General features: G+C 40.9%; 1 long non-coding RNA gene across 1 annotated transcript; it reads right to left on the bottom strand.

Annotated features, from left to right (window-relative positions):
• Positions 1-692: 692 nt before the first annotated feature.
• LOC311437262 lies at positions 693-12,451 on the bottom strand. The gene is made up of 4 exons (XR_014693393.1): positions 12,023-12,451; positions 9,665-9,843; positions 1,827-1,927; positions 693-980 (listed from the first exon to the last, which is right to left on the bottom strand). It is a non-coding gene; the product is annotated as an uncharacterized lncRNA (long non-coding RNA).
• Positions 12,452-12,847: the final 396 nt, after the last annotated feature.

Raw genomic sequence — 12,847 nt, 5'->3', positions numbered from 1 at the left:
AATGATTACTGCATTTCCATGATGATGTTGGTCTCCTTTCCTGAAAACATTCCTGATCTCAAAAAACTTGCAAGTGGCACTACTTTTAATCCTTTTCTTGTTCAGAACTATGTGGACAAAAGCCATGAGGAAATGTTATAGATGTAGTGGGTTCACATATATCTCCCTCCAGCACAGTTATGGCCTCACTTTATATGTCTTACAAATTAGATCCATTATTAGAGTAATAAAGTGAGATTTGAACATTAGACATTTCTACAGATATTATAATAAGATTATTGATAGAGAAGAGAGGTGATTTACTGTTCAACAGGCTTTAACAGCCCCTTGTCAAATGCTGAAGGCTGGTCATCATTAAATATACAATTTCCAGCCAGAAATACCTGCCATGACTGCTGAAATATGGTGGTTTATTGTCTCTACAAGCACAAGCTTGAGGATTTTTTTTTGTTGTTCTTTTCTTGGAGCTATTTATTTGCCGTGAACTGTCTAAAAAAAATCCAGTTTTGTGTAATTTTCCAAGTTAGATGGAATGTCTCAAGGTGGGACCCTGGCATTGCTCCTTTCACAAGGGACTTCACTGCAAAATGGCAGAGAAGACCCCAGTGTTGTTCTCTATTACAGCTGTGCATGCTTAGACCAGGCCATCATTTTTCACCTACCCTGTGAAGCAAGGGTTGCAAGATGTGGCCACTGGCACCAAGACCCAGTCTCTGCATGGGTCTTTGATGCTTGGAAGACCTGCTGTCCTCAACCCTTTCCCTTTTCATCACTGAAAGCAGTGTCAGCATGGAGGGAGTCACATTTTACTGGCCTGGGGCATTTCACTGAATGCACTGTGTCTAAAAACCTCCCAGACAAAAACACCTTACCTTCTCTTTCCTGTACATTGGTGTGTTGGAGGGCTTTTCCTCATGCTGTAACCGGCTCACAGCTGCAAGGCTTGTAAAACGTTCTCAAAATCCCCTTTCTGGTGTGTCCTGCAAGTGTTTCACATCGGTTATTTTTGGGATATCTAAGCTGAGCTTTTGGTAGGGAAAAGTCATTTTTCAAAACTTTGCTCATGGTAGATCCTAAACAAAGAGGTGACAAAACCTTTCAAATGGTGACCCTCCAGCTTATCTGGTTCCTCCTTGCTCCCATCATGATAATCACTTGCTACTAAATAATATAAGAAGGATTTTATATGCCTACTGTGGCCAAAAATACAGGTGGAGGTGGGAAAAGGGAAGTCAAAGCCTAATATTCATCTCCCTCTCTCTTACCCTACATGAATAGTCTCATTCATTTTTACTAGCGTCATACATCAAGTCACATAAAAAAGGTCTTTTGTAGCCTCTTATTCCTGAAAACAGAGGCAAAGAGCTCATAATCTTTTAAATCTTTTAGACCTGAATGAGAAACCCTATTCTTATCTTTTTCAATGAATCTGATCTTATTGAAAACAAAGGCCTTTTTTTTTTTTTTTTATCAGAATTTTTTGAGATTGTCTTTAAAACCCCCAGAAGAAAAGTTGTTGGTTTTTGTTTGATTGTTTGTCTGTTTTTAATTCTAAATGGCTCATTTGTACTTTTCAATGTCAGAACTCTTTTCAGTTCCAGAGATTCCCCTCAAGTACAATTTTTTTTTCTATTAATTTGATTGAAAAAATATTAGGCATCTTATAAATATTTTAATGAAAGATTCCCATCTAAATGTTAGGAATGATCATTTAATAGCACCATTCTTGCTTTTTTTTTTTTTTTTTGCTTTTTTTTTTTTTTTTCCTCAACCTGTTAATTATATTGATAGTGATAGTTGTAAATGCTTGAATAATTTGTAGTTACCTGGGCACTCAAGTTCCAGTGGATAAAGATGTCAGGAGTTCAAATCTCATAACAGGGATGGATCCATTCCTGCTAAGTGCTTTTGATTGCAATTTAACCACCTAAAATTGGATATAGATTAGGAATAAAGCACAGTTTCATGCATGAAGTGAAGAATTCGGGGAAGATAACTTTCCTAGTTTCTGAAATCATTGGTAAAAAAATAATAGTTACAATACTGGAACAATTTCTGCTCTGGAAGCTGGAAGAATTTCCCTTAACATTGCCCTCCTTTTTGAAGTAATTTTTCATCTAGGCTTTGATCTCATTTCTCGCAACACATGTCAGAACCAAAGCTGGACAAAGAATTCATAAATGAATTGTTAGCTGAGGAGTGTCACCTCTATTTCTTTCTGCTAATTGTTCACAAATACATAGTGACTTTTGTGAACATATTCATTATTCAGATTTATTCAGTGGATAATTGCTGGGAGAAATTATTTGTCTGTAGATTGCTTGGAAGCATTTTGCTGTGACCATTTAATAGTAAAAATCTATCCAGGCTTTTAATACGAGACAAACTGAAAAGATCTGTAACTACTGATGGAGCCCTTAAGCGTGACCAATATACTGCAGTCTTAATAAGCAAATTCCCCTTTTTGAGGACAAACTCTACTACTTCCAGTGTTACATGAGAGAGAAAGCAAAGACATGTCAAATATCTGTTGTGCCGACTTTGAATGGCTCACATTGTATATGCAAATAAGTTTTTACAAGAAAAGAGTTGCTTAACTGTTTGCTCAGCAGAAAAATAAAACAAGCCTGAACAAAACATGATTGACTTCCCAGTGAATAAGTACGAACAGTCCACACAAAGGAACTAACTGCACAGCCAGTATTTTCGTGTAACACCCCAATGGAAGATGTCTAGGAAATAAACATAACATGATAAAACAATTTTACGCTCAGAGGATAGCTGTGTAACCATATGAACTCTTTTTCCATTTCCTTCTGCAGGAATAAATATTTTAGACAAGCAAAGTACTTTGTAAATGATGCCTTTGTGGGGATTCGTCTGGCCTGGTTCAATTATTTTGAAACCTAGCAATTTTCTCATATCATTGAATCTGGTTTTATTGCAAATAGGGTCATAGAAATAGTCACTCATTGTGATAATGGACTTAGTTTATCTTAACTATTAACACTTCTAGTAGGTTTACATACACATATATATTCAATATTTATGGATATGCACAGTGCATATATATTAATAATGAAGTAACTTTATCTCCAACAATCTGAAAACAAAATCACGTAATACCATACAGTGCAGGGTGCAATGGTAACTGGAAGCAGCATATCAGGATAACAGAACAGAAAAGGAATAAATAAATTAGAAGGAAGTCTTCCATATCTTCTTCAACTTCCAGAGTGTCAATTGAGCCTTTGTTCAATATTCCACCTTTCGTGGTTCTGTGTGCTCTTGATTAATAATTTAGAGATGCACCTTTTGGCAGCAAGGTAAGTTTTGTGTTTGCCAAGAGTGATTTTCCACCAGTCAGGGAATACATCAGGAAATAAAAAGGTGAATTGCCCCACAGAGCATCATTAGCTGTGTTCCTTCTTCTTTTTTCTGCCTCTGGAGAAGCAGATTTACTGCTGAAATGTGCAGAACACCCATGAGGTGTCATACGGCACTGTTTCTACTCCTCAGACCTTCCAGAAAGGAAAGCACTGCATAAATTCCAACCTCAAGACAAAAATCAGTCCTTTGGACTGTGCATTTCCATATGCATTCCATGACAGAAGGGTCTTGGTTAGCCTGTCTTCTGATGGTCACTCCAAAATGGGGTGTTTCTGAGGAACTGGAAAAAAGTCAGCCATGAAGCACAATGGAGACAGAGCAATGAATGGTCATATGTGTGTAGCCAGGTGCACTGATAGCAATCAGTTTATCTTTTCATATAATCCCTAATTCTTGTGATGCTCAGAGTCCCATGTACCCCAGTGTGTTTGTCCCCCAGGAAGGGCAGTTTGTTCAGCCCAAAGCACAGCATCTCCAGTTCTTGTGGTGCTATATGAAGGAACTACAAGGTTATTCTCCCACAGAGACAGTCTCTTCTGCATTTATATATTTCTACCCTGCAGTTTTCCTAATGACCTATAGCTGTAAATTCCCCTTTGAAGCAGGTAGGCAGACCTGGGGCTACTTATCCAGGAAATGCAGGCATGGATTGCCAGTATTTGCCAGAATTAGATTTGTCATGGTCACATCACATGTAGCTGTCTGATCCAACACAACAAAATTTACTTCTGAAGCCAGCACCCTGGCTGTGTTTGTGGATGTAGCAGGTACCTTGGGGTGCTGATCATCTACCTGGGGTTGCAGCACCAGTTCCAAATCTACAGCGTGCAGGAGCTTGCTCTGGTTTTTCAGCTGAGCTCTTCTCCAGGGCAAATACACAAGCACCATGCAAAATGCATAGCAAGATTTTGCATTGTGGTGAGAAGGTCCCAAGTGCAGGGCAGACTGATTTCTGCTCTGCTGTAACTGGCTAGAAATGATTTAACTCTGTTGAGGAACCTGGTCTTAATTCATCCTTGGCATGAATCCATTGATTTATAAAGGCATGGATCTGTCTCCATCTCTTAAAATTGCCTCTCTTATTCATGGGTCTTTCTGGGTAGATGTTACAAACAACCACAATGTACTTGTGATGATATATAGCAAAAAGAGAGAATTTCTGTGCTGCTGAAACGAACTTTCTAAATAATTACAGAATGATTCCACATCCATTTCATAATTAGACTCCTGAGATTACAGCCAAGCCATTATTTGTGATTCAACATGCATTTTTACTTTGGAAATATCCCATAAACCATTAGGTTTATTCCACCTGAGGTTTTCCCCTTCGTTCTGTTCATCCTGCCACTGGGATCTAAAATGTAAAACATGTATTGATTGAATAAGAGTTACCAAGTAACCGAATGCTAATAACTGCTGTTAGCTCAGTGTTTCCATATCAGTCAGCCCTGTTGATGCTGAATGTGGGAGACAGAGCTGAAGTGAGTGAGGTCATTCTGAGTCAGCTTTTATCACACGTTCATCATATTTTAGCAACAAAAAGGAGTGGAACTGAAACCTCTCCTTAAAGCAACTGGGTGGTTGCTGATGGCAGGGCTGCCACCAGCCAGGAGATGGCTGAGAAACATGAACCCACAGCCAGCAGGTGGATGGCTGAGCTGGCATGAAATAAAAAGAGGGGCCAAAAATTATAAATAAATAAATAAATATATAATGAAAAGAAAAACCCCCAGAAACAGCAAAAGCAGAATTATCTTCAGTAGCTTTATTTCAGCAGCAATGACTTTGTGCTCTCTGTTGTGTTGACTGGGGCTTTCTGTAATGATTCCTCATTTACTCATGTGAGTTTTGACCAGCAGAGAAATCAGACTAGGATAATTGCAGGATATAGCCTAAAATGGGGATTAGCAGCCTTGTCTAAATCCAAGAGATATCAAAAGGCTCCCGTTGATTTCTGCAGGCCCATGGTCTGTTCTGAATGGATTTTAGAAACCTGGAAGCTGTTAATGCCAGACTGGTCCTGAGAAGGGCAGCGAGTGGGACTTACAGCGGTGGGAAGGGAAGAAGCCAAGGGAATCATAAAGCACCTAGACACAGGCACCACTGCATAAGATGATTTGAAAGCCCTGATGTAAATGCTTTTGAGCTCCATTTGTGGTGTCACCTTGGAAGGGGATTAGATTAGATTAGTGACATGAAAGGAGAACAGAAAACTGGAGAGAATAATGGATCGAAGCATGAGAAAAGCCCAAATGAGTGAAATATGCATGAATTTGAAGGAGCTTGGATGGTGATACTGCATGATGAATATAAAAAGCAAGTGTCAAATCCTGCTGTCATTGGCAGACACTTTACAGTAATGTTAAATATATTAAAGTCTATTAAAGCTGATATTTGTTTTGGATTTAATTTCTTGTAATTAGCGTGTGAGACTCTTTCCTCCACCTCTCCACACCCTGGAGGATGGTGTTTTCAGAGTAAAACAAACGGTTTTAACAAAGAATAATTGGTACAATTTCCAAATCTGGCCAAGTGCTTCTGGAACATATATTCACTTGGATCTCAATTTAAGCTGGGACAAGGAAACTAAACAAGGAAAAATTCAGACAGTAGATCAAAGAACACTTGTGCTCATTAGAATATATAAGTCAGGCTGAAAGCCAGCTATTTTTTGCACAAGTAAGCTGAAGATTTCAATTGTGGTTTTGTTCCAAGCAGAGCATCCTTTAGCATGTCTGCAGGAGTGTTGGGGGGGACCTGCTTGTGCCAGGTCAGTTGGTGTCTCACAGAAGGGTGGCTAAGAACAGGACAGGCTTGGACTGGCGAGTGTGGAACTGGGTCCAGCCTTGGTCCCTGACAGTTTTGGATCAGATCCTTAAAATAAAGGACTTTGAGCAACCTGTTCTAGTGGGAGGTGTCCCTGCCCATGGCAGGGGGGTTGTATCTGGATGATCTTTAAGATCCCTGCCAACACAAGCCATTTGATGATTTTATGAGAAGATGCCCTTGCTAGTAGCTTTACCAGCCTGTTACTAGCTGCCTTGTTAATAGTTAGAGCCCTCTCTGTTTTTCTACTTTTCTCTACTTAATTCTTATCAGAAATTTGGTCTGGGATAGGAACAGAAAGCCTCTCACCTTAAATTAGTATGTTGCTAAGAACCAACTCTTTTTCAACATACCATCTTTTTCATTTATTTTTATTTTTATTTTTAATTTTATTTTTATTTTTATTTTTATTTTTAATATGGAGCATTTTATTTTCATCAGCATATTTTTCGTAATCTCAAATGTATAAGCCTTTCAAACAGGCACCTCAATGAAGGAGTGGACATTACAATGCCTTTTCTTTTAAATCGAGGTAAATGCAAAAGAAAGGAATCAGCTTCACAGGACAGTTATAGAGATTGTGAATTACTGGTGTCTGAAGGGAGAAGGACTGAAACTGAGCTCTTGTTCTATCATGATTTTGACAACATAGCTATTCCCTAATGCAAGCAAAACCTGCTCAGTGCCTTGCATTTTCTCATGCATGGATTACACCTTGTGCAGCAAACATTTCTAGGACAAGTATGGAGGCTGAAGTGCCCTTATGCTCTCTACTTAGGGCTGATATTTCTCCTTGTGTATTGGAGAGCTGGAAAAAAATTAGACCCCTTTTGGACCACAAAAGAGTCATTCTAGCTCTAAAGTGAATATGATGGAAAGGTGATGCCACTACTCCTCCTTACCAGAAAAAGACCTCTCTTGCTCTCCTGACTCCAGCTCATCAGCCCTGAGTTTCAGACTATGGGACTGAAATACCTTTTCCTGATGCTTCCAGATTTGGCAAGCTTTGTCACTTGCTGCATTAATAGTGCTGGAGCTGGAAAATTGTGTCAGCTTCCCTGATGGACGTATTTGACATCCCAAAACAAAACAAAAAATACTATTAGTAAGGGATGGTATAAGTCTTCTTTACAGAGCAGTTTCCTTCTATTTGAATGGCATACTTGCCCTACAAATCTTTATATCAGCTTTAAAAGAGCATTAGAGGAGATCTGATCTTGCCCCACTGTACAACCATGGGTGCTGCTGATTCCAATTAAGAGTTCTGCATGTGGAACCCAGGCAGGATTTCATCTCTGCTACTCACATCTGTGGGACTGATAAATCTCCATTAAAAGCAAAACATATCTGTTAGGGCACTTTGGGTCAAGCTGCCTTTCCACTTACACACCTACAAAGATATTGCAGTGAATGGAAACTTGTTAGTGCATGTGTATAACATTTGCTCTTTGGTTAAGTGAAGTGATGAGAAACACAAAGACTGGGGCAAGGAACCATTGAATCCAAAACACAGATATCAAGTTTCTTGCCTGATTAGGGCAATAAATTTTATTTTCCTCTGACTGAAGTCACTTTAATGCAAGGGGCACAGTCTGCCTGTGAGGTTGGCACTCTGCTCTCTCGAACTCTGGCTTTACTGGCTTCTGCCAAGCAGCCAAGTAATTTCATCTGTCACATTCCCACTGGCTTGTCTGCTATCACTAGCATATTACAACTAGTGAATTTCCAGCATTTTGGCATTCACAATGCACCGACACACAGCATAATCTTCTGAATAATACACTCTGCTTGCAGTACATGAGTGAAGAAAGTATCTGTCTGCTTCACACTTCCTTCTTTTAAATGAATTTTCCTCACATCCAGCCATCTCTGCACAAGGACACCTGGTTCTCATTTCTAAGCCCTGAAGCCTGCCCACTCTTCATCTGGCCTAGGTTCCTCTGGGATGTGCTGAGTGACTTTACCTGGCACTTGCCATGGTGGCAGCAAGTGCTGCAGACCTGGTTGCTCCTGGAGAGCATGGGTGAGCCCCCTGCTGGGTGCCTCTCCTGTTTCTGATAGGTGAGCAAATTGAGAGAGACAGGCTTTCTTGAAGCCTGTAAGTTTTTCTTGGATGCACAAAGTGTCCCTCAGCTAAAGAACATCCAAAAAGCACCCCTGAGACAAGAATAAGAGAATATCTCTTCTTACTGAGTTACTTACTAAGTGTCAGGCTGATCAAAGCTGGGGGTTTGCGGAGCAAAAAAAAACCCTGCCATCTTTGAAAGGATGTTCCTTGCTTCAGCTTCAGCTCCTTGCATTCACCAAGTGGAAATCAAACACTCACAAGACACAGAAACAGCACTGCTTCTCCTTTTTCTAGAGAAGTACAACTTAAATAAGAAGTGTAGGGAGGTGAAAAAAAAGAAGAGGAATTAGAGGAGGTGGAACTGGTAGTTTATGTCACTGAAACTTGTGAGCCCAGAGCTGGATGTGAGGCATTGTTTAGCAGAGGAGATGGACTAGCCCTGGAGAGAAGAAGCCAGTGGTCCCATGTACCAAGCAGCCCTCAGTCCTTTGAGCCACCTGTTAACAGGGGAGTTTCTTTGCATGAAATCAGGGGTGGTGATGCCTTGGGGATGAGTTCCCCAAATCTTGGCTCTGTCCAACAGACTATACACTAGCAGCTCTGGCCCAAGGAGTGTGCACGACCTAAAAGATTCACCAAACCTTTTGTATCTGAACTCATTAATTTGCTCTCCCCAAAGGTAAAGCAGCTGCTCCAGGATGCATATATAAAACTATGCATTTCAGATACTTGTCAAAATCTTCTATTGCAAAACTACCTAAATAATGACACATTCACTCTAGACACTTTATATGAGCAAAATGGAAGGTAGTTACAGGGTTTGGGAATGGCTCTAGGAAAGGTACATAGAGCTTTCCTGATCCATGCACTGGGAGAGGCTCACACCTCGTTTCTGTACAAAGTGTATTTTTTGGTGTGTGTGTGGGGGGGGGATCTGAACTGTTACCTGTGTTATTCTAAACACTAATGAAAAAACAGGCTCTAGAGGAGCAGCTTCCCATATTGTCTTTGTACTGGTTCTATTCAAAAAAGCCTGCAAATAAACTTTATTGCTGCTCCTAATAGTGGTTATTATCGATCATAAATAATATGCTCATTTTCATTACTCTTGTTTAAGACCAGGGCAACACAGGAGTTACAGATGTTGGTGAAGAGGCTGTACCTGCACCAGAGACTTTATAAACCAAAGGAGCAATGCCAGTTTACAGAAGACTAAAGGTCTGGACCTCAGCTTCCAGAGAGGCTGAACATAAAATGTAAGGAAAAGCAAGCCAAGAAGCTGCAGAGTTTGGACAAAAGCAGGTGAAGCAGTTTTTATGATAGAGGCTTTCTCCACACCAGCCTAAGCTGGCAAGAACACAAAACCTTTTTTAGACATACCTGTTGGTCATGATGAAAAGCGTAGGCAGCATCTCATGCTGACACGTCTTGCTTGGGAGGCCTGCTCAGAAAAATCCTTCATCAGAGCAGCAGCTGTCGTCTTCCCCCGAGCAAATTCCTTTAAAGCTGTCAAAGATGCTGTAATCAGACTAGGTCATCAAAACCGGTCCTCCTGAGGACTGGAAATAAGATCCAGAGATGATCATTCAGCTGCATGGGCAAGGTCTAAAACACTAAAGTTTCCATTGAAATTAAATGAAGGGGCTGTAATTGCTGTGAAAGAAAAGCAAAGCAATCATTGGGAGAGCCCGAAAGCTTTCAAACTACCTCCTGAAATGGTGCTGCCTGTAAAGTAGGGATCTATGTACTGCACAACAGAATCTGATAGCAGAGCAAAGCTTTTACCAGGACACCAACTTAGATAACTACTGGAGCATTTGTCTGTGTGCCTCTTGGAGCTAGGGCAAATTTTAATCGAGATTTCTACACACAGTTGAGTAGTTTTATTACTCAGCTAAATATAAAAAAGGTTAATAAAGTAATAAAAATGGATTCTTTGTCTTCCTGATTTCAAAACATGAAGCTGTGGTCACTATGTTTAATAATTTGTAAATAGACTGGAATGAAGCCCAGCAGCCATGGTGACCACTGAGAGGGGACTGCTGTGCATTTCTGCCCTCTTGTACTTGTGCTTGCATCAGCAGTTTTGCAGCTTCCATAAATTGTTTGTCAGTAAGGAAGAGAAAAGGGGCTCAACTCCTTTCTGCTCTGATGTTTACTGCAGTTGCTGGAGTTACATCTGGGATAAATTTAGCCTGGTTTTGATTAAACACAGTCTTGGCTAGAATTAAAGGGTATCAGTGTATCTGATTTTAGCTGCATTTACACTATATTGTTTTCAGTGTCTCCGATTTTAGGCTATTGATTCCATCTTGAGTAGTGGTACAACAAACAGATCCCAAAGTGTCCTTGATACTTCTCCAGTGCACTAGCATTACACCAGATATCGATTCCCAGCTCCTTCTTATTACTCTAATTAAAAAAGAAAAAAAAAAAAAAAAAGAAAAAAAGAAAAAGAAGAGTGGAAGGAAGGAAGGAAGGAAGGAAGGAAGGAAGGAAGGAAGGAAGGAAGAAAAAGAAGAGAAAGAAAGAAAGAAAGAAAGAAAGAAAGAAAGAAAGAAAGAAAGAAAGAAAGAAAGAAAGAAAGAAAGAAAGAAAGAAAGAAAGAAAAGAGGAAAGAAAGAAAGAAAGAAAAGAGGAAAGAAAGAAAGAAAGAAAGAAAGAAAGAAAGAAAGAAAGAAAGAAAGAAAGAAAGAAAGAAAGAAAAAGAAAGAAAGAAAGAAAAGAGGAAAGAAAGAAAGAAAGAAAGAAAGAAAGAAAGAAAGAAAGAAAGAAAGAAAGAAAGAAAGAAAGAAAGAAAGAAAGAAAGAAAGAAACTATCACAACGCATGGTGTGATTGTTTGGACAACTACAGAAAAAAAAAAAGAAAGAAAAAGAAGGAAGATAAAAAAGAGGAACAAGCATCATGTCCCCTAGGTGGGAATAGCTAGGGAAATCACTGATTTATCAGACATTTGATGTGCTCCCAGGGCTCCCAGCAGCAGTGCCCTGACTGCTGCAGGTAGGGAGGGGAGGGATCCTAAGCCTACAGCAAGCATCTAAGGGGAGTTTCTTGGGGGGGAAAAAAAAAAAAAAGAAAGAAAAGAGAAGGCATTGTGCCCCTCTGAGTTTCTGAAAAAGATAGTTGGAGGAGAGGCTGCTTAAGTACAGGAGAGGTGGAGGTGTGTCACAGGGCATGGGGATCTCTGGAGTAATTTGGGAGACCCTGGCGCAGCAAGGCATGGGGAAAGCTGCTGCAGGGAAGGGAGGGGTTGCAGTCCCGAGAGGCGGATTATTAGTGATAGCAAGGAATCTGTTTCCCATAGCTGACTGCTGTTTTCATCAAAGTCCCTGAGCGTGTTTCACCCTGTTTCAGCTAGCTCTGTGCTGCCTTTTTATTTTATTTTATTTTATTTTTTTTTTTTTTCCCAGCAGGGGAAACTGAGGCAGCAGTCACCAAAGCAACTTGCAGAAGCCAGCAGCAGAGCTGAGTGCTGGGGTTGTCTGACTGATAACCCCAAAACCCGCAGGGACCCCGGGGCAGGGGACAGCTCTGAGAAGCTACTGCCAAAGGCTTCTCTTGGCTGTTCCAAGAGAGCACACCAGGAGAAATCAGAGCATAAAACCCAAGGGAAAAGCTGCTAGAGAACCCGCAACACCAAAGCGCAACCCCGCAGTGGTTTTGCAGTGAGGCAAAGCAGAGCATGGAGCAGGTAGCAGAGAGGAATAGCTCAGTATATATAAAGTCATGTACTTGCCTGAGCCCTCTGGAAGAGACACCAATGGCACTGAGCTCGAGTGAGCTGCAGGGCTTCCTGGGCTGTTTATCCTGGTGAAGGATATTTAACAGCTCAGGCAACTGCCTGGAGCACAGCTGAAAAACCCCTGTGCCAAAAGCACGGGAGATGGAGCCAGCGTAATAAACACGAGGCTCCTTGACTTTTTCCTAAGTGTCTAATTATATATACATGCAGCATTCCTGGGGCTCAATTATAAGCTTAAAGTCGCTTTTCCTTCCTCAAGGTTTTGTCCCTGAGTCAGTTAAGCAACCGAGAACAAAGAAATAAGCAGTATTACCACACGGTTCCTGTGCCACAGGAGGACTCTATATTCCCGTTCCTCACCTGGCAGCCTCCAGCCACCCCAGCACTATAATTAGAGCATCTTGAAGCCATCGAAATAGTACTGACCCTCGCAACAGAACTGGCCCTCATCATGAAGCTCTCATCTGTCTCACACGACAGCTCCCCACCCACATAAATCAAGAGCCTGGAGGTGATGGGGACATTTCTGTGTTTTGGCTGTGCTGCCTGGGTCCACCCATCACACCTTGCCCCTGGTTATGGGATGCTGGCTGTGCTGGAGTTTACTGCTGGAATGGGACAGAGGGGTGAAACAGGGAGCTGGGGGAAGGATGCATTTTAATTTCACATTCTATCATCCAGGCTGCTTCTTGAATTAGTGCATGAAACTCAGCTCTTCTGTCCATATTTTGTTCAGGCTTGATTTATATGAATGTGCAGGCAGGCTGTGGTTGACTGTACAGATTGGTGATTTAAGGAGAGCCGAGACCCTGGGATGAA

Source organism: Aythya ferina (genome assembly GCF_964211825.1).
Source record: "Aythya ferina genome assembly, chromosome: 5".
Taxonomy (NCBI): domain Eukaryota; kingdom Metazoa; phylum Chordata; class Aves; order Anseriformes; family Anatidae; genus Aythya; species Aythya ferina.
Note: the sequence above shows the minus strand (reverse complement) of the source record. Positions and strands in the feature narration are given on the sequence as shown.